A 25691-nucleotide genomic window follows, 5' to 3' on the forward strand; every position below is an offset into this window, starting at 1 on the left:
AGGAAAAGTACTGTACTGATGTTTATATATGGTTATGTGGATTTATCTATGCTTGATTCATTCAAATCCATTCTTTCAACACATAAAATTGGAAAAAGGTTTGCCCCATGCTAAGGTTTAGTTGAAGTTGGTTTGGCATGTGGTGCAAACTCAGCCAACCATAGATTGACTCAATAAATTGTATTAAACAAGCCAATGTTTAATGCCTTGACTTTGGATACACAGACAGCAAAGAAATACCTTGCAATTTTACGCCAAAGTGCACATCATGCCCATGAGTAAGTACACCGGACTTTACTAATAAAATAATTTACTGATAATAGATTTACAGTAGTCATTTGGAAAGCATTTTTACTCCTATTATGGCTGATATCAGCAGTAAAATATTTGGGGGTTTTATTGCAAGCCATAAATGTATGCTTACTGGGAACTCTGATTTGCAGAATACATAATCTTTGCAAAACTTGGTAATCTTTGACATGTTGTTTCTGGTGTTCTTCCTGTTTCTTCAGAGGTGGGAATCTCTGTAGACCTGTATCTACCCATAATTTTTATTTTCTAAGAAAACATATGCAATCCTTATGTAGCCAAAAGTTATTCTTGGAAATAAGGATGGTGATAGACGTTGGTGCTCTGTATCACACATGCAAGCTTATTCCATATAAGGTGAAACCTCCATTTAATGTATCAGCAGGGAATGTCCATTATACCCACTCAATTAAAGAGTATATCATTTCTGCAGTGATATCATGGTGCTAATAGGATTAAATAATAAATTTTATCCATTGCATCCCAAATCAAGTTCAATTAAGTCCATAAACTGAAATTTCACTTTCTATGCATGTATTCCTATATAAATAAACACACATAGCTATGATGTAAACAAACTATGTTAGCTGAAGCAGGGTACCTGGTAAGCATCAAACTAGGCATTTGGGATACTTTGATAGCAAATTAGGATGCAGAAAGTCAACTGTCTTCTGATTTTGAGTGATTCTATCTGGCTGTTTTCTGCTTGCTCTAGAATGGGGAACAAAGTATTGTAAATGATAATGCTAATATTGTTCTGGTATTTAGAGTGTCAATTACAGTGTCACTCTGGAAAAATGCCATTATATTTTAACAGATTGAAACCAAAAATAGAGATTTTATCCTTACAGAGCAAAGAACAGTTTGAGAACTAATTTTGCTATACACATTTATTTCATTTTAATTTGTTTTTTTCTACCCTTCTGTAATAAATATATTATTTTGAATAACTGTTTTGCCATAATATATTTCAATTAGTGTTCAGAATTCCAGAAAAGAACCAAAATATAAATAAACAAGCAAACAGGGATGGAGAAAATATAAAACATTTTAAACATTGAGAGACTAGAAATAGAGGTATTCCTTGACTTATAACAGTACATTTAATGACCATTCAAAGTTACAATGGCACTGAAAAAAATGATTTAGGACCATTTTTCACACTTAACAACCGTTGTAGCATCCCCAGGGTCATGTGATCAAAATTCAGACACTTGGCAACTGACTCATATTTATGACGGGTTGCAGTGTCCCAGGGTCATGTGATTACCTTTTGCAACCTTCTGACAAGCAAAGTCAATGGAAAAGCCACTTTCACTTAACAACCATGTCACTAACTTAACAACTGCATTGATTCACTTAACAACTGTGGCAAGAAAGGTCATAAAATGCGGAAGAACTCACTTAACAAATGTCTCACTTAACAACATAAAGTTTGGGGTCAATTGTGGTTGTAAGTCGAGGACTACCTGTACAACTTTGGGTGTAATATTATCCATAGGCACACTTTTTTCTTATTGCTCTGCCTGGATCATTTCTTGCAACTTGGAATAGATTATGATGGTGATAGAAAAGATCTTGCAACCTCTTTTCTGACTGAGTCTGAGAACAAGAGGAGCATATAATCTTCCTCTATCCTAGAAAAGAAACTATTTGGAAGAGGAGATATGATGTCAGTTCAAAAGTCAGAATATTTAGGCTATTATTCAAAATGTTGCAGTTTCAGAATTCCCACTTTTTTCATGCACATACATGTGTATATATGTCCACAACAATGTATTCCCTAAGAAGCTGACAACCTAAAATCAGAGGCAGAAATTAGATGGATTAGCCAGGAAGAAAGAAATGTATAAGCCAATATACTAACATAGAATATCATCTCCATTTTAATTCACAGTTTATGTAATGACTTTTCTGCTCTCCTCTGAACTTTGTAAAGTGCAACTTCATGATTTCGTGCAGGCATTAAAGTTAGTATTAGCTGCATAGTAATGTTTTAATTAACATTAAAATTACCCACCCTAAGGCACAGTTTATTAAATTAGGTCCTAGAGAAAGGCAGCACTTCTCAAATAACGTGAAGGTATTCCATAAGGATTCATTCATACTATTTACCCAATAAACAAATACCATATCCATGGACATTTATTTCCTCTCATATGACATTGAAATGATTTGAGGAAAAAAATAATTAACAGAAGATTTTGGAAGAAAGTTCACAGAGAAGGAACTGTTAGTGAAAAGTCATTGAAGACCATACTGGCTGAACAAGCTTTGTAAGAGTTTCTTTTTTCAGCAGTTTCAAGTTTTGAAACAGGGGAAAGAGTACACCATCTTCTTCCAGACATTGATGAAATATGACACAATATCCAAGCTCCTAAATCACAAATTAAGTAAGAGGATTTAAAAACTATTGCTCAACATACAACCAACCACTGAACCACCATTTGTCTAGTGACCATTTGAACTATTGAAAAAGTCACTTATGATCAGTCCTTGCAATCCTTACAACTGGCACAGCATCCCCATGGTCATATGATCAAAATTTGGGTGCTTGGCAACTGAAATGTATTTATGACAGTTGCAGTGTGATCACTATTTGCAATTTTCCCAGCCAGCTTTTGACAAACAAAATCAGTGGGGGAAAATGGATTTGCTTAGCAACTGTGTGATTCATTTAACTGCAATGATTCTCTGAACAACTGTGGCAGAAAAGTCATAAAATCAGGCATAACTCATTTAACAACTGCCCTGCTTAGCAACAGAAATTCTGGTCCCTATTATGGTCCTAAGTCAAAGCCTATGTTTGTTTAATTCAATATTCCATCCCTCTTTTTTAAAAAGAGAGTGTCATACGTATTCCTTGTTAAAAAGGAATATGGTTTAGTGTTTTGACATTTTGAAAAATGTAAGAAATTCAATCCTAAGACATCATAGTTAGTTTCATTTGTTTGATAGCCAAGCTTTATTTCTATTATTATGTTGGGACTGCCAAGTAGGTATCCTAGTGTATAGGATGATACCAAATGGGAAAGACCAAGATGTGAGAGGTCTTTGATTTAAGAGGAGTCTGGATATTTTCCCCTCCTTTCCCCCCCCCCTTTTTTTAATCAAATAATGTTAATCCTATTTTAGGGCAACCAGTAGTGATTCTGAATGTTTCTATGCTCAGCATAGCAGGAATCCTTGTCAACTCTTTTCAGCAACAGTGGATGAAGGTGGTTTCAAGGACCACAAAAAAAGAGTCTGAGGCTCAGTGACCTCTCTGCCTGTTTTCAATTACAGGAGCTAAGAAGGACCAGATCTTTTGAGTATATACATCTCAGACAAGACTAGATACATTATTTTAAATAAGGATGTGGAAGATTGTTTAAGGGCCTCAAGTGAGAAGCATGCAATCAAGTTCTTTCAAATCTTTCTTACTATTATGGCAACTCAGTCCAGCGATACAAGTGAGATTTTATGATTATATATAATTGCTAAATTGTCTCATAAAGTTAAGCATTCTGACTCAGAAATAAAAGACACTCTAGGGATATCTATAGAAATAAGGACAAGTATGTAACTCCAAACCATTTGGCAGCAGAACAGCCTTGGTGATGATAATGTTTCAATTGCTTCTGTACATTTTGGAAGCTGGAATTTAATCATAGCACAAATCAAATTAAGATGCTAATAGTTCCCATGAGAGACATAGCAGGGTAACCAAAATTCTTTTGGTGGTGATCTCAACATAAATTAGAATTTTCTTTGGCGTGTTTGCTAGAAACAAAACAGGCATTTGCATTTAAAGGAGTAGTTTAATATGAGAAAACAGAGAAGCCCACTCTGTCAAAAACGGAATTTGAGGTGGTTCACTGGGAATTTGAAGTGGTTCATTTGAAGATGTTATAGGAACCTCAGATGAGTGAATGTATTTAAAGTTCTAGCATGGACAGCCTGCACACAAAATTGAAGGCTTTTAGTACTTAGCAGTAAGAAAACAGGTTGATAGCTATGTGGTACTATTCTAGGATTTTTTAATTTAAAGATCATCTAGAGAAGAAAACCGTCAATTGTAGATTTGTGTGTGTGTGTTTGTATGTGTGTTTCATGGAAAAATACAATCCTCCATATTTGTAACCAATGCTTGTCAGCAGCAAAATGTAATTTCAGATGAGATGCTACTTAAGATTGGTAGTAAATCCCCTCATATGCATAAAGAACTGCATGTGGATGAAAACTAGAAATCCCAAATATTTTTCCTTATTTATTCCCTTCTATGCAAAACAAAATGACGTGTTTTCTTTTCTTTTTTTAATCTCTTGGCCCATAGTTTAATTTCCAGGAGAAAGAAAGAGGCCAATACTTTCAAGCAGCAAAGACTGATGTTCTATAAAGATACTGTAGCTCTTGTTTTAATGACAATCTTTGCTCTATATCCTAAATCACGCCTTTGATAGCAATACAACCCAATCGATCCAATTTGTGGTGCTCTGCTAAGGACCTTGCTGTACTGTTTTTCTGCTAATAACTGTTGTTTCATTCAGCAGTTATAGTGTGAAGAAAAATGCTCAGGGCAAGATATGACTTTTCAGCCACAGATTCCAGCAGAGAGCTTTTAGAGGCATAGCTTTTGCAGGAATAACAGCTCGGAGAAGGAGTCAGATGTTGCTCATTAAAATTGTTCACTCTAGAATCTGCACTCTATGTGCAACGAAACTTACTTTGGACAAGTCAAACTGTTGCCAAATGTTCTTACTTTTACTACAAGTATAGAGTTTTTTTTTTTCAACCACAGAATGATTGATAGACTACAAATTCTTTTTAGTTTGTCTAAAGCTTTATTATAAACTAATAAGGCCTAGAATCAAACAGACTGGTTGTTTGTATTGAATAGTGACAAATTTTTTTTTTTCAAATCCATTAGGAGGTAATTATATGAAACAGTGCAAATGAGAAGTTTATTCAATTGTTTGTTAAATAATAGTAACATTTCATAAACATTACTACTATTTAAAGAATGCATGTTCAATTAAAAACTTTACTTAATGGAACAGAATTTGGTAAATTGATTTAAGAATACTTTTTTAAAAAATATTACAGAATATAAGATTTGGAATGGACTTTTACGATTATCTAGTCCAAGCTTCTGACCAGGGCAGGAATCCACAACTATAGTATCTCCAACAAATAACTATCCAACCTGTGTTTAAACTCCCATCCCATTCCTTTCCTTTCAATGAAGGAAAGTCCACCACTTCCTGAGGTCTTCTTGGTGTGGCAGCCCTTATGGTATAGATTTCTCTTTTCCCTCAGAGGTACATGCATTAAGCATACTTAATATTTGGGTTTTGTGTATAGGTATTTTTGTTTTGTGTCCTAAATCCAAGGTGACGGAAGGAAGGAAGGAAGGAAGGAAGGAAGGAAGGAAGGAAGGAAGGAAGGAAGGAAGGAAGGAAGGAAGGAAGGAAGGAAGGATTTGTGTCTGGTCAGCAGAAACCAAAATATTAATTTAAAGGCCATATATATTTGCTCAGTGCTCACATATTCCAATAAGTCTTGTGTGTATAGTTTGAAAAGTTCAGTTCAGATTGATTTTAGCAAAGCATTTAAATGAAAGTGCACTGTCATGAAACAACCAAAGAATGTCAGGAACAAATTATTTATTAGCGAGTACAATAGAATAATAACATTTTGGCATATCCGAAAAGTCTTGCCAGTATCCTATAAATTTCATTATTATAACACTTTTCAATGGATTTATAAACAGAATTGTTGTTATAGTTGCTTACTGACTAACTGTAAGGGTAAAAAAAGCCATAGCATTCCCTTCTGAGCTTTTTGCTCAAGTCAGGAAGAATGTGTATAAAAAAAGATGGTCCTGTAGGAAACAATGAATGTGTAGGTTTTCTCTGGACAATTCCTCTTCACTCATTGCAATCCAAAAAAGCCAAAAGTTTGGACCCATGTTCTAGATCAATTCTCCTTTCCAGCTTTGTGGCCCAGCAGCATCAGCAGTGGGGGCAGGGGGGAGGGGTTGGTTGCGTGCAAGTAGTGGGTACATGTGCTTGCATGCACAGCTCCATTTGCACAAATGGCAGACTCATATCGCTCATGCAAGTGAACCTGTGTGAGCTCACGTGCTTGCCCACCGCTTGTGTGGCCCAGTTCCAAACGGGCTGCTGTCCAGTACCCTTATTCTAGATCTTCTTCCAAATGCAGCATATTGCATATATTCAACCTTGGGGTGGTGGGTACATGAGTAACTCTCAAAAAGGCCTCCTACCTCAAAAAGGACTGCAGCTAGTATCCCAGATAAAGTGCAAAGGCATGCAGGACTAAAGCTACAGTCTCTTCCTGCTGATTAAATAAAATCCATGAATTCCAGAGAAATAGTTGGGGAACTAATCTTAAAAACTGGTATAAAGGATTAGCATCAAAATGGAAAGCAGAATTGAGAAAGTGAAACCCCACCCCCGCCCTTTCTGAATATGGATCACATGCATTTACAAAAAAAGACAGGGCTCTGCTCACCTGTTCACATCCATCCCTTTGATACCGTTTGAGTCCCCCTTGCAGATGTCCCAACTTCTATAGCTATCCACGTTCAGTAGCCTCATGCTTAGAACACAAAGAGTTGTTGACATAAATGTCTAATCATTATTCTATAGGAAATGGTGCCAGATGCATACATCATACTCTGCTGATAGTAAGGGACAGAGAATTAGCATTGTATCTCATTTCAAGTGAGGCACTTGTGGTATATGTTGATTTGGAATGCAACCATGGAAACGAGCTTTTTTAAAAAAAGAAAAGCTAAATTTATAAAGCATTTGTTAGTCTGAAGTATTTGAAATCTATGACTTAAAGGCACTCTTATATTAGTAAAAAATAAATATAAGACACAACAAAACATAGGAAAACTTAAATGCAATAAAGAGTAGAATTCCTGGCCATCTGTTTTTGTGGAATAGTTCACTTGAAAAGGCAATCTTTTTATTCTTTAGTGAACAGCTTAGATAAATATCTTAATTTAGTTTAGTTTCATACACACACACACACACACACACACACAAACACACACACACATATGGTTTTTAGCCAGATACATATGTAGGAAAAATGGCAACAGCTGGGTCATTAGCATCATTGAGAAAGTTCTATTTGTCTCTATTTACAAAAGTACACAAACTGTATTATACCCATTCTAAGAAATTTGAACTAGCCCTGAGATGAGCTGCATCAACAAATGAATGAATGAATGAATGAATGAATGAATGAATATTTTCTATTACAGTCAGTGACCAGAATGTAAGCAAAACCTACCTCAAATATTTATCTTTATTCCAGTCAGTAAATCGTCCTAATAGGCGTGTAGAAAAATTATTCAGTTTGTGATAACCACAAGGAAAACCAAAACCAAATGTAACTTCATCTGTGTCCCAAAACGTTGATATAAAAAAAGCTTTCTCAGCATTCAAGACAACCATCCCCTGATCCAATGTATCCCATGTTAACCTCAGAATTCTCCTGTCCTAATTTAGAATATTGGAAGTGAGTTCACTTAAAGGTGAAGAACACTTGATAGGTACCTCATACGAAAAGTATCAGATAACTGGGAAATCCCTTCCCCATAAAACTGAGACAAGTAAATAGCCGAGAGGCATTGTGATGTATGGACTGAAAGTTGGGTTACAAAAGGATGGACATCTAACATGCAATAGTTTTGATTTCTGCAACTGATCTACGGATTGGTCTTATGGTAAGCATAAACAATTACAGGTAGTCCTTGACTTACCACCACAATTGAGCCCAAAGCTTCTGTTGCTAAGTGATAGCAGTTGTTAAGTGAATTTTGCCCTATTTCACGACCTTTCTAGCCACAGTTGTTAAGTGAATCCCTGCAGTTTTTAAGTTAGTAACATAGTTGTTAAATGAATCTGGCTTCCCCTTTGACTTTGCTTGTCAGAAGGTGACAAAAGGTGATCATAGGACCGTGGAACACAGCGATGGTCATAAGTATGAACCAGTTGCCAAGTGTCTAAATTTTGATCACATGATCAAAATTACCAAAGGTCGTAACTGTAGTGGTCATAAGTCATTTTTTTCAGTGCCATTTTAACTTTGAATAGTCACTAAATGAACTATTGTAAGTCTAGGACTATCTGTAGCTGCTGTTCAAAAATCTAAAACCAAAAAACCCCCCACAAGATTATTCTCTTCTTATTTTGAAAACCCAAGTGTAGCACATAAGCAGATTTGTTATGGTGGCTGATTAATGTATTGCTTGCCCTTTTTATTTAGCACTTTATCATGCATGTGTGTATGTGTGTGTATTTTAAGTCATTTGATAGGCTGACACTCTAAAACATATGCACCAATTGTGTATATTGTTTGGGCAATCTAGATCCCCAATTATTGACTAAAATGGCTGTATTTTTCAGAGGGTTTTGTCCAAAACAATTGGAGACCTTGCTTGCTTACTTCAGAGGAAAAATGTATAAGCTTCAAATAATAGCAATTAGAAATACAGTCATCCGATCTTGATCATGTTGCTGTTTTCCAAAGAAAATTTTTTCAGTTATGATTCATACTCTGCAGGAAGCTGTGGGCTCTGTAAGAAAAATTCTAAAAAAAGAAATTAAAACTCTTTTTAAAAGCTGTGCTATGTATTCAGGATAACAGTTGTATTATGCAGCAGATTTGAAATCCATCTTTGGGTTTGGGGAAAAAAAACAAGTGAATTTTGATGCCTAAGCCATTTCATATTGCTGCAACAATTTAGAACTCTGTTAGGATTGTCTCATTTCTAAAATATGAACAAAAAAAATCCTTCTCTTGTATTGTTAAATCCAGAAATAACTCAACACTTTAGAGTAACAGCCATAATTCCACAGCTATTTCTGCTTCTCAGATATAATAATGCAAGATAAACTGTTAGGTAATCTCTGACCTCCTGAAAAGCAGGATTTAAATGACTGCATTAGATGATGAAGAAACTGACATCACTATGAAAATAGCTTTCTTTCACAACATCACTGCTCTGATAACATTCTCTTTCTACCACTAACGGATTTGAAATTTGCATTTGATTACCTATAGGATTTACAAATGCTTTCCCCCCCCCCCATTTAGTTACATTTAATTTTGTGAATGTTGGCTGATTCTAATATTAAGAAAGAATTGGATTTAATTTCATTAATAATCTGTCAAACTGCCATATGAAACATTGTATATGAAATATAAAAGAGCATCAGATGCTTTTGATTCTTGATTCTGTGCTCCATAATACTTCTTTCTGCTCCCATATGACAGAAACAATTTGAGGGTTTTTCATGTTGGCAGCCAATAGCCAGCATAAGTAAAGCACTATGCTTCACTGAAGCACATACATTTCTGCTTATCAGTAGCCTAGTATTTTATGTCATATGCAAAGCTATGTCTTTCCCTTCTCACAAAGTCATTTTTTGGCTGAAATAATGAACATGGAAAAGTTCTGTAAGAGGAAAGCTGGTAAAAATACAGCTGTGTGCTTCAGATGTCACAGGCAGGATTTGGCCATTAAGAGAGTCTGTGACTTGTCCATTGCATCTAAAATCTCATTTTTAATCCTTGCTACCATTTTTTTTTTAAATTTACAAAGGTGCTAAGATACTTTGCTGCCTGAGTCCAAGATTTTGCTATTCTTTGTACAAATACCAATAAGATAGGTAATATATAATTTCTTCCACATTAGCACAGAGAGAATATTCTCTCTTGTGCAGTAACCCAATGTGTTGTTGTTGTTTTTTCCTGCAAAGCACGCTAAGAACATAAAACTCTTGTTTCACTGCTTAGCTACTACCTTGCCATATTTTCCATTTGACACTCTCACCTCGTTCTGCTTAATAGTAAAGTGTGTCTGCTCAGCTGCAACTGCAGTGCATCTGATTTCAGAAAGTGGCTTGAGATAAAAGACAGGTCTACAGGTCCAGATTTCTCCTCAAATATAAACAGGGGGGACAAATGGAATTCAAGTAGATAGAACAGTGTGCAAACTCACCAAGTATTTCTAATCATCAAAACAAGATGTGGCAATTAAGCTGTATTATGTTTGAACCAAGCTTATGAGGGACAAGGTTCAAAGAACTGGGCTGACTTTAAAAACTCACTTCTCGTAAACAAAATACATGAACAAGTATGGATACTGTAGATAGGAGATCTGTTCTGATAGAATGTTTTTATTACATGGGTAGTCCTCCTTTAGCAACTGACTTGTTTAGTGACTGTTTGCAGTTAATTTGGTGATGGAAAAGTAATTTTGCAAATAGTTCCTGCATTTATGACTTTCACAGGTCTATAAAGGAAAGCTGAAGTAAGATCATAAACACAGTCATGGTTTCATGTAGCAACCACTTCACTTAATGGTCAAATTCTTAGTCTCAGTTATGGTTGCTAAATAAGGACTGCCTGTAATATATAACCTCACATTATATGACAGTTTAGGCACTGGCAAAAAAAAATAATAATCTAGACACCATAGGAATATTTCATTATTTTAGACTAACCCAAAGTATTAGAGATTGATCTCTATTATACAGTGGTACCTTGGTACTCAACTGCTTTGAAACTCGTTGCATTTGGTACTCAATGCATTTTGATGTGAAAATTTTGTCCTGATACTTGTTGTTTGTTTGGTACTCAATGTGGAAGCCAGGACTGTCGGTATCAGCTGCCATGTGACTCATTATATTTCTTATAGGAAAATTTTGTTTGGTACTTACCATTTTTGGTACTCATCACACCTCCTGGAATCAATTAACAATGAGTACCAAGGGTACCATTGTTATTTATGAGGCAAAGTTTGTGACTGAGCTTGCAACTCTGGAGAGAGAAAAATAACCACATTTGTTTCTTGATATAAACATTGTTAGCATAACCAGGAAATTGTGGAACTGATTTTAAGGTTAGGAAATAGATTTCCATAGAAACTTCTTGTTTGGGGACTGTTATGTCCCGAGCCTTGCAAACGGCTCGGGCGTTTGCAGGCAGTCCCGGGCAGGTGCAAAGCTGCCCGGGACCAGACAGGCTGTCGCCAGCGCCGTGCGCATGCGCGGGTGCTGGCGCGGGAAAAGTAACCCATTTACCCGGGAGTTGCCTATATAAGAGGCTGCGAGGCGTTTGGGCGAGGCTGAAGCCATCTTCCTGTAAGCTGAACGCTGAATAAATGAAACTGAGAACTCCAGCTGCTTCTCGTGTCTGTTTTCCCGCCACGGACTCAACACTGGCGACGAGGATGGGATGCCTTGCACTACCTGGAAAGGAAGAAGTGTAAGCTTACCCAAGGAGTCCTGAGCGGCGAAAGAGGAACGGCGTCGACTCGGCAGCTGCCCGCCAATCCGGTGCGCATTCGGGGGTAGGCTGGCTGATAGACCCGTCTCCTGAAGATCCGAAGATGGCGAAAATCGGAAGGCTTTCGGAATTCGACGTCTCACATCCAGAGCGGTGGGAGTCCTACGTATCCAGAATGGAGAACTACTTCAAGGCAAACCAAGTGAGGGAAGATAGCTTGAAGGCGGCCACCCTGCTTTGCGTTTGCGGCCAAGACGCCTTCGAAATCGCAGAAAACCTTGCAGCACCTGTTCCCAGTAGAGTCTGTAAGCTACGCAGACCTGAAGAAGCTGCTGAAAGAGCACTTCCACCCCAAGGTGTCCGTTATCTCATGGCGCCACACCTTCGAACAAAGGGATCAACGGTCCGGTGAGTCAGCCAAGGAATACATCGCCGCGTTACGGAAGGCCGCCAAGCCCTGCGAGTTCAAGGACCTCGAGGAACGACTGAGGGACCGATTCGTGTGCGGGTTAAGGCATCGCGAGCTACAACAGAGACTTTTCGCAAAGGAAGAATTATCCTTCCAAGACGCCTTAAGGGAAGTCACCGCAGAAGAAGCAGCAGGCGGCGCCGTCAAAAACATGCGGCCGATCAGAAACAGTGCAGAGGGTGCGTCCGTGCACCAGGAAGACGTCCGACGAAACTCCGAGGAGGATCCGGACGAGGAAGTCGACCGTCTACACCCCGCGAAGGAAGAGAACCAGAAGGGAAGCTCTTCGGCTCCGCTCAAGTGCATCGGCTGTGGAGGTCGCCACAGGAGAACCGACTGCAAGTTCCGCTCCGCTACCTGCCGGGCATGCGGTAAACAAGGGCACATTGCAGCTGTGTGCCTGGGCCGACGAAAGGCACAACCCCAAGAAGAACGCCTGAAGGGTACCAGATTCCCCAGCCAGAATAGGGTAGGTTTTTGCGCTTCGCGAAGAAGCATCTGTAGAACAGGCACACACAAGCCCATGAAGAAAAAGCTGTCACTCAACGTGAAGCTACAAGGGGTTCCATTATCTATGGAACTAGACACAGGGTCTGCCCTGTCCATCATTTCATTGCATACATTTAGGAAGATTTGTTCCAGAGTGGGTCTAAGGCCAAGTTAAGGCCTTCTGATATTGTATTAACAGATTTTCAGAACTCAAGAGTGTGTGTTAAGGGGGAGGCCACCCTTAACGTGCAATACAAGAGTTTTGAAGGTCCACTAGACTTATTAGTAGTAGGGGGTGAACGAACGAGTCTCATAGGACTCGATTGGTTTGAGGCCCTGGGGATACACGTCACAGGACTCAACAGCTTACAAACACTCGACCTACAGGAAGTCTGCAAAGAATTTGCAGATGTTTTCAGCCCCCAGCTGGGCACATTCAAAGGACCACCTGTGTCCTTAAAGCTAGACCCCACTGTCACTCCCATTAGGATTAAAGCAAGAAGGGTCCCTTTTGCTTTAAAAAGTAAGATTGACACTGAACTAGACAAACTAATCCAACAGGGAATCCTAGAACCTGTTGATTCCAGCCCGTGGGAGACCCCCATTGTCACGCCTCTAAAGGCAAATGGGGACATTCGCATTTGTGCTGATTACAAATGCACACTCAATAAGGCATTGCAGCAACATGCCTATCCTGTTCCTGTGGTCAGTCACATCCTGGCCTCTCTCAAGGGGGGGCGTGTTTTTGCAAAGCTTGACCTAGCTCAAGCATATCAACAGCTGCCTGTTGATGATGATGCTGCCATAGCTCAGACTATTGTGACCCACAGGGGAGCCTTTAAGGTAAAAAGGCTGCAGTTTGGAGTGAATGTCGCTCCTGGGATTTTCCAAAGCGTAATGGAAAACACACTACGAGGTATACCAGGGGTCTGCCCCTACTTTGACGATGTCTTGATTGCAGGAGACTCCACACACATTCTAGCTGAAAGGCTTAGGGCTGTCCTGTTAAGATTCAGGAAATCAGGCCTCAAGCTCAGAAAAGACAAATGCAAGATTGGGGTGCCTTCTACTGAATTTCTGGGATTCAAAATTGATGCTGCTGGGATTCATCCTGCTGAATCCAAACTAACTGCTATTTTAGATGCACCCAGGCCAAAGTCTAAGGCCGAACTTCAGGCCTTTCTAGGCCTCCTGAATTTCTACAATTCTTTTCTTCCACATAAAGCTAGTGTAGCTGAGCCTCTTCACAGGCTACTAGACAAACAGGCTGTGTGGCTGTGGTCACAAGCGCATGAGGCTTGCTTTAAAGAAGTCAAGGCCTTGCTCACTTCTAACAGTGTTCTTGCACATTTCAACGAGTCTCTCCCTGTGTGCATCGCTTGTGATGCGTCCCCCTACGGGGTTGGAGCTGTCCTGAGTCACCTCAGGTCTGATGGAACTCAGGTTCCTATTGCATACTACTCCAGAACACTGTCTTCTGCCGAGCGCAACTACGCTCAGATAGACAGGGAGGCTCTGGCTGTTGTTGCTGGAATTAAAAAATTCCACGATTTTCTATATGGCAGGCATTTCACGGTCTTCACTGACCATAAGCCTCTGCTGGGACTGTTTACCACACGTAAGCAGACTCCCCACATCATTTCCCCTAGAATGCTTAGGTGGTCTATTTTCTTGTCTGCATATGATTTTTCATTACTCCACAAGCCTGGGAAAGAAATGGGCCATGCTGATGGCCTCAGTAGATTGCCTCTGCCAGTAGTAGAAGCTGACCCCGCGCCAGCTGTCAACATTCTATCAATCCAAGCCTTGCCCGAGCTCCCTCTTAGTGCCAGGGATGTTACCGCTGAAACAGGTACAGATCACACACTTTCACGTGTCCGCTCCTGGGTCCTGTCCGGGTGGCCTGAGCACTGCCCTAGTCCTGAGTTTCAGAGTTTCTGGTCCAAAAGGAACGAACTGTCCCTTTCTCAGGGTTGTCTGCTTTGGGGAAACAGAGTTGTCATTCCCACCTCAATGAGGACTAGGGTCTTAGAATCCCTCCACGAGGGTCATCCTGGCATTGTTCGTATGAAGGCTCTTGCACGCAGCCACTTGTGGTGGCCTGCTTTAGATAAAGATATTGAGGCTAAGGTACACGCATGCCACCTGTGCCAACGATCTCGCCCAGAGATGCCCCAAGCTCCTGTGCATAGATGGGAGGAAACACAGTCCCCATGGTCTAGGGTGCACATTGACTACGCTGGGCCCTTTCAGGGCCAGTTCTTCTTGGTCCTTGTTGACAGCCATTCAAAATGGCTTGAGGTTGTGCCTGTCTCATCCACCACCACTGCAAAGACTATTCAGGTACTGAGGGGGATTTTTGCTGCACACGGGCTGCCAGATGTCATTGTGTCCGACAACGGCCCTCAATTCACCTCCTCCGAATTCCAAGCTTTCTTACAGGCAAACCTGATTCGTCATGCCACGTCTGCGCCTTTTCACCCGTCCACCAACGGTATGGCTGAACGCATGGTGCGCATCGCAAAGGACGCCTTGAAGAGACTCACCTACGGGGACTGGCATCACAGGTTGGCTGACTTTCTCCTTTCTTATCGCACCACACCGTCCACTTCTACAGGGAGAAGTCCAGCTGAACTTCGTTGGGGGCGCCAACTTACTACTAGACTTGACCGGTTGCATCCGGACAGACTGCCTTCATCTACCTCACATCCTAGGGCACCTAGACAACTACTTGTGGGTGCCCCGGTTTGGGCTCGCAATTACGGGCCTGGTCATACATGGGTCCCCGCTTCTGTGTCCATGATCACAGGTCCTCTCTCCTACGAGGTTGCCCTGGACAACGGTCGTGTCCTGCGTCGGCACATCGACCAACTTCGCTCTAGGCGAGACTTTTCTGCTGAGACTCCTGGGTCTTTTCCAGGGGGGGAGGGGGACCCTTTGGAGCAAAGGGAAGGGCAAGAGCTACTGCCATTTCCACTGAGGGAGCCACAAACGGCTCGTCCCAAGGTTTTGCAATTGCTCCGAAAAGAAAGTCATGGAGCTTACCCACACAACAGGCACTCACGCCTACTCCAGCCAGGGAGTCACCCCGGGGGCATACTCACTTTCCACACACATCACACAGCACTCCAGCAATGGAGGATACCCGGGGGCATCCCAACAAATCAGTCCCCGCAAGAGAGCTGGCACACAATTCCCAAGGTTGGCCTGACCTTACCCCAAATCCTACAGGGGGTCAAACATACACCGAGTTAGTCGAGGAACCAAGTCCCGACTACAACAACCCTAGCACAAATCAGGGAACACCTGAGTTTTGGGAAAGTACAGAAACCCACACGAGCCCGAACACAGAATGGGGTTCAGGGAATGGACAGCCTCCTGACAGGTCCTGGACTGACCTAGGAGGTTCTACAGAGACGCCCAGCAGCGGCTATCACTTCAAGGGGACTGAGGGTCTACAGCTAGGTAGGTCAACCAGGTCACAAAGTAACAGAAGCCCTGGCCTGACGAGCCCGGTGGGCAAGCAAGCAGGCCAGGCATCGGGGCACAGTCCTTGGAAGACACCAGGGCACAATATAGAGAACAGGCTCACGCCTCCCTCCAGTCAGGGAACTTATGCCAGTAACCCAGAGCTAAGAAGGTCACAGAGAGCAAAGAAATCTCCTAAGTACCTAGAAGATTACATAACATTGCTGGCAAGGCAAAAGCCAGTAAACAGTGGGAACACTGGGGAGCAAATTGTTGTATAAAATAAATGTTGTATGTTGGTAGTAGTTTTAGCCCGGGGGAAAGGGGTGTTATGTCCCGAGCCTTTGCAAACGGCTCGGGCGTTTGCAGGCAGTCCCGGGCAGGTGCAAAGCTGCCCGGGACCAGACAGGCTGTCGCCAGCGCCGTGCGCATGCGCGGGTGCTGGCGCGGGAAAAGTAACCCATTTACCCGGGAGTTGCCTATATAAGAGGCTGCGAGGCGTTTGGGCGAGGCTGAAGCCATCTTCCTGTAAGCTGAACGCTGAATAAATGAAACTGAGAACTCCAGCTGCTTCTCGTGTCTGTTTTCCCGCCACGGACTCAACAGGGACCAAAAAACTTTTTCTCAGACTTGTGCTCTGCTTCATTGAATACTTACTTACAATGATTAACAGCCATCATCCTTCCAAACTTATATTTTTATAACACCACTATTTTTAAGCTGAAAATATTCCCAGCCTGTCAAGGATCTTCATGCTATCAACTGAACTACATAGCCAATTGTTGGCATTGCATTATAACTGGACTCATATTTCCATATCTGCTAGGAGCACTTCCAGCACAGATTAGAAGAAAATGGTTCAACTTCATGGCAGAGATTGAAAATATGAGTTTACATCTTCAATATTTCAGAAGTATTGAAAAAATAAGGTTCATTTTATTTACAGTATTTACCAAATTTATATAGTCACATGTTTCTTTGGGATTAAATTGTAGTTTCAACCTTCTCTGGTCCAAAAGAGCTTGGAAAAGTTTGTGTGTGTGTGTGTAGAATGAAAATATAAACTTAGACTTTGACTTTCTTCAGTGTTGTCATGGCAAAGCAAACACTTACAGGTGAAATTTAATTTTACGAGATCAATGCATGCTCCGTTTCAGACATGAGTGATTCTCTAACTATTAGTATAAATAATTCTGAAAATATAAAATGAATATTTATCAGATAGTGGGGAATAAAGTTCATGTCTAAATGTAAGTACAGTAAGCTTTAAAGATATGAAACATTTGTTATCCACATAGGGAATGGAGAAGAATAATGCAGAACCCATTAAGAAATGGTAGTTTTGACTCAGACAATTTTCTATAGATAAGTGCTACAAATATTTTCATTATCTTGACTCATTGTCAGACAATGTGAAATCTTCCCTTCCTAGTCACTGGACTTCCTTAAACACATGAATGCATTTGTGGTTTTAAGAAAATCAAAATATAGATAATTATTAAAATGTCAAAAACACTTTTTTAAGTGGGAGTAGATGCTTTCAGAGAATCATATAGTTAGTTGGATACCTTTGCTTGGAAATTCTTTACTTAATCAGTGGCCTTAATTCTAATGTCAGTAACATATGGGTGATGCACAGAATTCAGCAGCTAACTCTTCAAATTTTGGATGGAAGATTTTTTTTTCTTTACAAAAGAATAGAAATAGGAGCAGAAAATCACTAGGAGAAGCACTATTTCTATTTCTACATTCAGACCCACACAAATTCATCCAGATTGCCCAAAATTATGTTGTTGAAATTCAGGCATCTTGGGGCTGTGTGGTTGAGTACCTAACTGATTTTTAGATTAGAAATGGAAGTAATTTGCCTCCCAGAGGCTTTTTTATCCAACCTTTAAAAGAAGAATGATGAATGTATGGATGAATCAATGAAGCTGAACAATTGGCTTCTTTCTTCCTGTGAAACCACTAACACCCCTGTGCTTTTGCCTGTGGCCTTCCAGCTGTTCAAGGAAGTAAATCCTTAAACGGGATTTCTTATAGAAATTTGATTTCTCATATGACTGACATTATAATAGGTAGAGCACCTAACCAGCCTTAGGTGATCTCAAGAGTTGGATCAGTTTTTTGTAAGTGCCATGGTAAGCTGATGCTTGCTGGCTTTTGTTGGCTAGAAAGACAGATTTTGAGAGGGGAATTGTCGCTGGATGCTGGATCCAAGCCAACCTGAATAAATGAGAGAAAGATAAAGTCATTCTTATGATTCTGTACAGCTGGTATTCATGAGTAGACTACAAAAACTGCTATCTTTATGGAGCAGCTAAGAGTTAGAATTACATCAAGGTCAGACTTATAAAGCAGCCTTCATGGACATCAAAATCTACCAAGCCTTATACTGTATATAAATCACTTTTTTGGATTTTTAAATTATTTTTGCATACCTGAGGGGTTAAGATCCTTTGGCTGATAAGGTTTTATTGTAGTCATCTGGTGAGTTTCTGCCTCCTTAAAAAATGATGGTAGAAATTTGATTTTAAAAGTTTTAAATTTATTATTTTAGGACTATGCAGCAAAAGAGTACTTAGTACAGTATATGGATTTTGGAACATTAACAATTGATTAAGGGGCCAGAGGGATTTGGAATTATAGTTTTGCATTATTTGGAAGCTATTTTCTCTTGGGAAAGTGGAGATTGCTTTTTTCTTTTTAAAATAAGGAGTCCTTAAAGGCTGAACACTAGAGCCAAAGCAAAAAGAAAATGGATCAGAAATCCTCAATGCAAACTTTTAAATACTTTTTAGCTAAGTGTTTGGGCAGAATGGGTCAATTGCTTAATAAAATTGACAGAACATGTACTAATAAAGTGTAAAACAAGAAGAGCTGCAATGGATGCCTATGAAATTAATTGGAAGGGGGTTTCAAATGTAATACAAATGGATCTGATGGATGACTCATTCCCTAAAAGAGGATGAATAGATATTAAACCAGGAAATTGATTTGGATATTTTTTTTTCTTCTGGATATACAAAAGAGCTCTGCTAAAATTTGGAAGGACTCGTTTAGAAATGACAAAAGGATACATTTTACTCATTAATACAAAAGAACGTTAATGTTCTGAAAGATTGGTACTTTCAGACACAGATGAGCAGCAAACTACTTCTGGGAATTTTTTGAAGGTGTTAAAAGAATAATTTTAAATATCAGGGAAGATTTATATGATCGGCTTGTTCAAACAGGGTTAAAAGAAGAAAATGGTTATATCTGGTTGATCTTGCAGGACTTTTGCTGACAAAGATTGATTGACGTAGCATTTGGACTTTGTTTTACTTGTTTAAAAGATGAATTATGAGGAGCAGAGAGATTACGTTTTATTAAGAGATGATGATAAACTAATAAAATTGATTTTACCTGCTGAGGTGAAGTTACTTCTTTTTCTTTCTCCTTCCCCTTTTTTCCCTTATTATCTTTTACACCTTTCTTTCTTTCTTTCTTTCTCTTTCTTTCTTTCTTTCTTTCTTTCTTTCTTTCTTTCTTTTTTCTTGTAGTTTCATTCTCTTTATTTATAGTTCTAAATAAAATTACTAGGAAATAAAAGAGATGGGCTTGGTTGATACATAGATGGAAGTCATTCAGGAAACCGCAAGACTGTTGGCTAAAACTGGGATGTATTTTGAAAAGGAATCCTGCAAAAAACGCAACAGCTTATTGCTTTCTTATTTTGGCCAAAAGAATTATGTGGACTATTTTGAAGTCATGACTGACTTGGAAATTTTCATGTTTACCTTGTCAAATCTCCAGCCAGAAGATGTATGATAGGTAGGACTCCAAGCAAGGCAAATAAGTTACATCCTTGCTATTTAACTGATTCCTCTTTTTCCACATGCATCCTTCTTGTTTGGCAGAGTTCTTCTTCTAATTCTCTTGACTGAAATACAGATGGCAACAATGGGAGAGGGGAGAAAATATCTCATCTTCCTTCAGCTGGCCAAGCTGTGCTGGGAAAGCTAAATACTAGATTTCAGAGGAAGAAGACAGATATACAAAAAGACACTATAGGAGGATGAATATTCAGAAATGATGAAAAAGATTGTGTTGTGACGTTTAGCAGTTGGACCACATGTATAGTTGTTGCTGTATCCCACAGTCACATGACTGTGATTTATGTTTTTGCCAAAAAACATTACTTCACTTTCAGCAAAAGGGCCCATAATGAACAACAGGTTTGCTTAATGACCATGGTGTTTGCTTAACAACCACTGCAAAAAAGGTCATAAAATCGGGTCTGATCACATGATGACAACTGTCATGACTTATGACTGTAATGGCAGGCTTATCTATATTCCAGATGTGTTGAAAATATTACTAAAATACATCTTATTTTTTAAAAATAGGAATAATAAAGAGCCGCAGCATGGAACAGTAGGGTGCAGTATTTGGAGGCTGTAAAAAAAGTGGAGATTTCCTGCCCCAGCATTAAAGTTCATAGATAATCTAAATGTATCTATTGTTCAATAACTAATATAAGTTTATATTTTCTAGTAAGCCTTAATTATACTTAATGTGCCACAAAATTAGTTGTTGTTTTTGATAAGAAGATTTAATATAGCTATTTTTCCAGACATGTTTATAGTGTAGCTTCATTTGTGTTGTAATTAACTACACTTAACCAGATCACACTTAAGAACTGACTGATTGTAATTCCTCTTGACCTAAGAAGATATGCACACAGAACACACACACACAAAAACACACACATAGGATTCCCACCTGTGCTCTAAAAATGAGAGAGCAGATGCTTCACAGTCTGTAATAACTAACAGTCATCTTAATCTTTGTGCTTTATGTCTTTATGAAGTTATTGTGAATTATCTTATTTGTGTTGTAATTAAAGAGCTGAGCAGATGGAGGGAGATTTATTTCAAAGCAAGACATCTACTGAAATAACCAAATCAGGGTTCCCAGTACAATCCTCATCTATTAAATGGAGGATTATGTACTCTATTTTTTATTGAGGTAAGATGGCATTGAGAGACAGATATTCTGCAGAACAATGATCCATAATGAAGTGTTACTTAATACCACAATGTGTATGGTTGTTTTAGTCTTAATGTTGTTTTAGTTGAGTGCATATGTATCATACATATAATTAAGAATTAATCTTGTTCTCCGTTTCTCTAACTTTCAATGTTGACTGCCACAATGGTTCTAAAGCCATTTCTATCCCTAACCCAGATGAAAAATCAACAGATCTCCTATTAATAAATGTTTATTGACATCTATCTTATTCCTAAAAGTTAGATGAAAGTCACGGTATGTTTATTTATTTATTTATTTATTTATTTATTAATAAAATTTATATGCCGCCCAATCCCTAGGGACTCAGGGCGGCGTACAAAATTAAAACAATAAATATAACAATAAAAATGAGTGCATTCATACAGCATGTCCCAATCGTATCCCGCGCCCCCCCTCGGGGACATCAACTCCAGGCCTGCCAGAACAGGAGAGTTTTAATGGCTTTCTTGAAGGCTGGCAAGGTGGGAGTAGTTCGAATCTCGGGGGGGAGTTGATTCCACCACGTCGGAGCCATCACAGAAAAGGCCCTTCCCCGAGGGCCCGCCAGCCGACATTGTCTGGCCGACGGGACCTGAAGGAGGCCCAATCTGTGGGACCTCACCGGTCTCTGGGAACTATGCGGCAGTATGCGGTCCTGTAAGTAACCGTTTAACAGGTTTTTTTAACATCTGGGATGCATTGGATGCCATCCAGACGGGGGGGAAAGGGGGGAGAAGTGGGATTGGATTGAGGGGTACTGAGTTGGACTGAGTTGCCTTTTGTTTAGTAATATTTTTATTGATTAGCTTGAAATAACTGCATCCATCAGATGCTGCTTTTCATTTATTAACCAAAATTAGAGAAGGAAATCTGTGTGGCATTTCCATCCTAGTTGTTGCACTGAGTTATACAGTGAAAAGACAGGCATGTCTAGAACCCGAATGGTGCCCCCTTTTCTACAAGAGAAATTAGGATTCATAATAAAGTGTGAGAGGAATCCAGAGCTGAGCTCAGGGGCTTCCTGCTTTACAAGGGATGATGAACCTGTTGTAGAAAGCGTGGCTTTCTCCAAATATATGACACCCCCGTCATCTATGGCAACCTTAATTAAAGTCAGGGCGGATAAAAGTAACAGTATTATAGGTCCATTTGGGAGCGAGGGATGTACAGGTAGTCCTTGACTTACAACAGTCCATTTAGTGACCATTCGATGTTACAACGGCACTGAAAAAAATGACTTATGATGTTTTTTCACATTTACAGCCATTGCAGTATCCCCATACTGCAAAATTTAGATGCTTAACAGCTGGCTCATATTTATGACCGTTGCAGTGCCCCAGGGTCATGCGATCCCCTTTTGCGACCTTGTGACAAGCAAAGTCAATGGGGAAGCCATTAATAACCGTGTTGCTAACTTAACCACTGAAGTGATTCACTTAACAACTGTGACAAGGAAGGTCATAAAATAGGGCAAAATTCACTTAACAACTGTCTCACTTAGCAACAGAAATTTTGGGCTCAATTTGTGGTCATAGGTCTACCTGTGTTAGGATTGGGACTAAAGCTAGGCTGGGATGAGTAGGAAGTTGGGCTTCAAAAATAATAGGACAGCACTGAAATTTCCAGCAGCCATGGGAATCATTGTTCTGGGGCAGACCTTACAATCCTTTTTCCTAGATGAAAATAAAAGTAGGAAAAATTGGCCGGCCAGCTCCAGGAGAACTTTTCAACCTGGAGTTCGTAGAATTATCACAGCTGCTGCAAACTGTATCAGAAATTTCAACACCACACCACACCACACCACAGGATGTGGGGCTGAAAAAATGAGATGGAGATGAACTAAGGGCAAGCCTGAAATTCTGGGCTCTGCCCTCACTTACTTCAAAGGGCCTTCAGGCAGGTAGAGAACAGACAAATGTCTTTCTCCAACTTAATTTCCAGTAGGCAGATTGGGGCATGAGTACAATGTTTTATGGGCCTTTGTTATTAAATCTGTGTCTGTAAAAAGAAAACTTCTGAGCTAATGAGTATCTTTTTTGCTCACCTTTGTATTATACTTTTCAGAAAGCGCAGTAAAATCTGCCTAATGAGAGAGAAAAAAAGAAAAATCAGACAGCACAACCATTTATCTCACAAAAATACAAGAAGTGCTAGCAGCTTTCTTTCCCCACAAACCCTGGGTCTATCATTTGTTTTGTGTCTAGTGAAAACACTCTTCCGAGAATCGACTGTATAGGAATGGGCGAAGACTGATTGTAAAGCAATGTGTATATGTGCCTCAAAATGCTGTGGCGCCATTGCCATGGCAACATAAAAGCATAACTGGGTAGAAAAATGTGAGCAGATGCACAAATGACATTGCGGTGCCACCGCTGCATTTAAGCAACATTTCAGAATGGCTGCCACCCATGACATATTCCTGATATAATGTAGGAAGGAGAGTGAAGATCAGTCCTCAATAAATAATATCAGAAGGTTGGAAGCCAATTTCAGTTGATGCCGGCATTCTGATTTGCTAGAAATGGTTAAATTGACAGTGGAAGCCAGAAGGCACTGTGAAAATTTTATCTAATTTTGGCTGCAGAACGGTGGCTGTGAACATCTTGATGTTAGTAGCATTCTGGCATTGAGGCAACATTTTAGTCTAATACTGTATGTTTCTTCTTAGAGGAAATTCCTGGGGAGACAGTTGACACTTAGCTTTATAGATTACTGCATCGTAAGACCTTCTAATACATGCTGCTTGCTGGAAGTGCCCTGTGACTAAATAAGGAAAATAAAGATTTTATCACATTTGCTTTTTACTTTCAAGTGGCTTATTCTTGTTTACTACTTTTCTAACTTGGTTGTTGGTTTTTTCACCATATATTAAAGACATTTTAACAGGGAGGCTCATGGAGACTGCAGAGACATAATTTGAAGTAAGAATTAGAAGAAGCTACAGGCTCAGCAGGTGGCAGCTTCTAACTGATCTTGACTAATTTCAGAAAAGGAAAATCAGGTGCACTTAGTACTTAAATAGGAAAGCATCAAGTAATCCTGGAGCTCCCAGTAGAAGCTGAACCACATGTCCATGAAGTCACAAGGAATTAAGTGGATTCAAAGGCAATTTATATCTATTTTGCTTTTAAAGAATGCATAACTCTCAGAAAAAAAAACTAATTTGCATTGGATGAGATAAACTGAAGTAAAAGAGTTTATCTGTCTATATACTGTATAGCAGGGGTCTTGCTGGCTGAGGAATTCTGGGAGTTGAAGTCCACAAGTCATAAAAGAGCCAAATTTGAAGACCCCTGCTGTATAGCAATGTTTCTCAACCTGGGCTGCTTGAAGATGTGTGAACTTCAACTCCAAGAATTCTCTGGCTGGAGAATTCTGGGAATTGAAGTCCATCCATCTTCAAGGAACCCAGGTTGAGAAACTGTAAAGAATATCTGCTTAGGCTGGGTGTCACCATTGGTTTGGGAGCATAAGTATGTATGCTTCACCTGAGATTTAAGTGTACCTGGGAGAATGCTCAATTTATATTTCTTTTGAAACGTGTGTATTTCTCTGATTAATAACCATTTGCATTTTATGAAATTGTTATTCTGTGGTGCTTTTATATGTGTGCATGTATATATTTATGTTAGGGCAGAGAGATGGAATGCTAGCTTCCTATCACTAATTCATGAATGGCAAGGGGAGGGTTTCAGGCGATTAGCTATTTCTCAGGTGGGCAGGAAAGTCCTGTAAGCATCAAATTAAAAGCCCTTTTTTTTCTTCCTGATTAGGTTTGGCAAAACTAGAACCAGTCAGATAAATTTGCTGGAGAAAATATAGGCAAACACCTCCGAGATTTTTTCAGTGCTGCTTGGGCTCAGTTTGAGTCCTGTGTTATATCTACTTTGTTTACTCTGTCTGTTTACAGGTTAATAATTTATGCAGCTTGGTATAGTTAAGCTGTTTCTGGAAGTCTTTGCTTGTTTTTGCCAAAATGGAAAAGAAAATCTTTTAATTTTTGTTTCCCAGTGTTAGGATTGTATTAGCACAATGCCACTACAAACTACCTGGCCTTCTAATGCTGATCATGTTACTCCCAGTTCTTCTTTTCATTAAACTAGATAAACCCAATTTCTGCAACCATTCTTCGCAAATTTTAGCCTCTAGTCCCCTAATAATCTTTGTTGATCTTCTCTGCACTCTTTCTAGAGTCTCAACATCTTTTTTTATATCGTGGTGACTAAAACTGTATGCAATATTCCAAGTATGGTCTTACTAAGGAATTATAAAGTGGTATTAACACTTTGCGTGATCTTGATTCATTATTCATTGTACTGCACTTGCAATTCTGTTCTAGTACTACTAATATTAGGAGAGAATGGATTTCTTAAAACTAGAACTGTGTATGGATCTGAGCTAGACAAGAGAAAGAGGATTTCCAAGCATACTCACATCGTACCAATCAGGATCTCCTTAAATCAAATATCATGATCTTCTGGGATCATGTCAATCAAGTGTCAATCACCTTTTTCTCTACCAAACATTATTGCTATATAATAATTTTCATTTGGACCTGAAGATATGTAGACTTTGGAGGCCTGAAAGC

At 39.5% G+C, this 25691-nt stretch overlaps 1 protein-coding gene across 7 annotated transcripts in view; it reads left to right on the forward strand.

Annotated features, from left to right (window-relative positions):
* HTR4 (5-hydroxytryptamine receptor 4) overlaps nt 1-25691 on the forward strand; it is a 238347-nt gene that overhangs the window by 209250 nt on the left and 3406 nt on the right. The gene's annotated exons all lie outside the window — the stretch shown is intronic.

This window comes from Crotalus tigris, unplaced genomic scaffold (assembly GCF_016545835.1).
Source record: "Crotalus tigris isolate CLP2741 ecotype Arizona unplaced genomic scaffold, ASM1654583v1 scf7180000017568.12009008, whole genome shotgun sequence".
Taxonomy (NCBI): domain Eukaryota; kingdom Metazoa; phylum Chordata; class Lepidosauria; order Squamata; family Viperidae; genus Crotalus; species Crotalus tigris.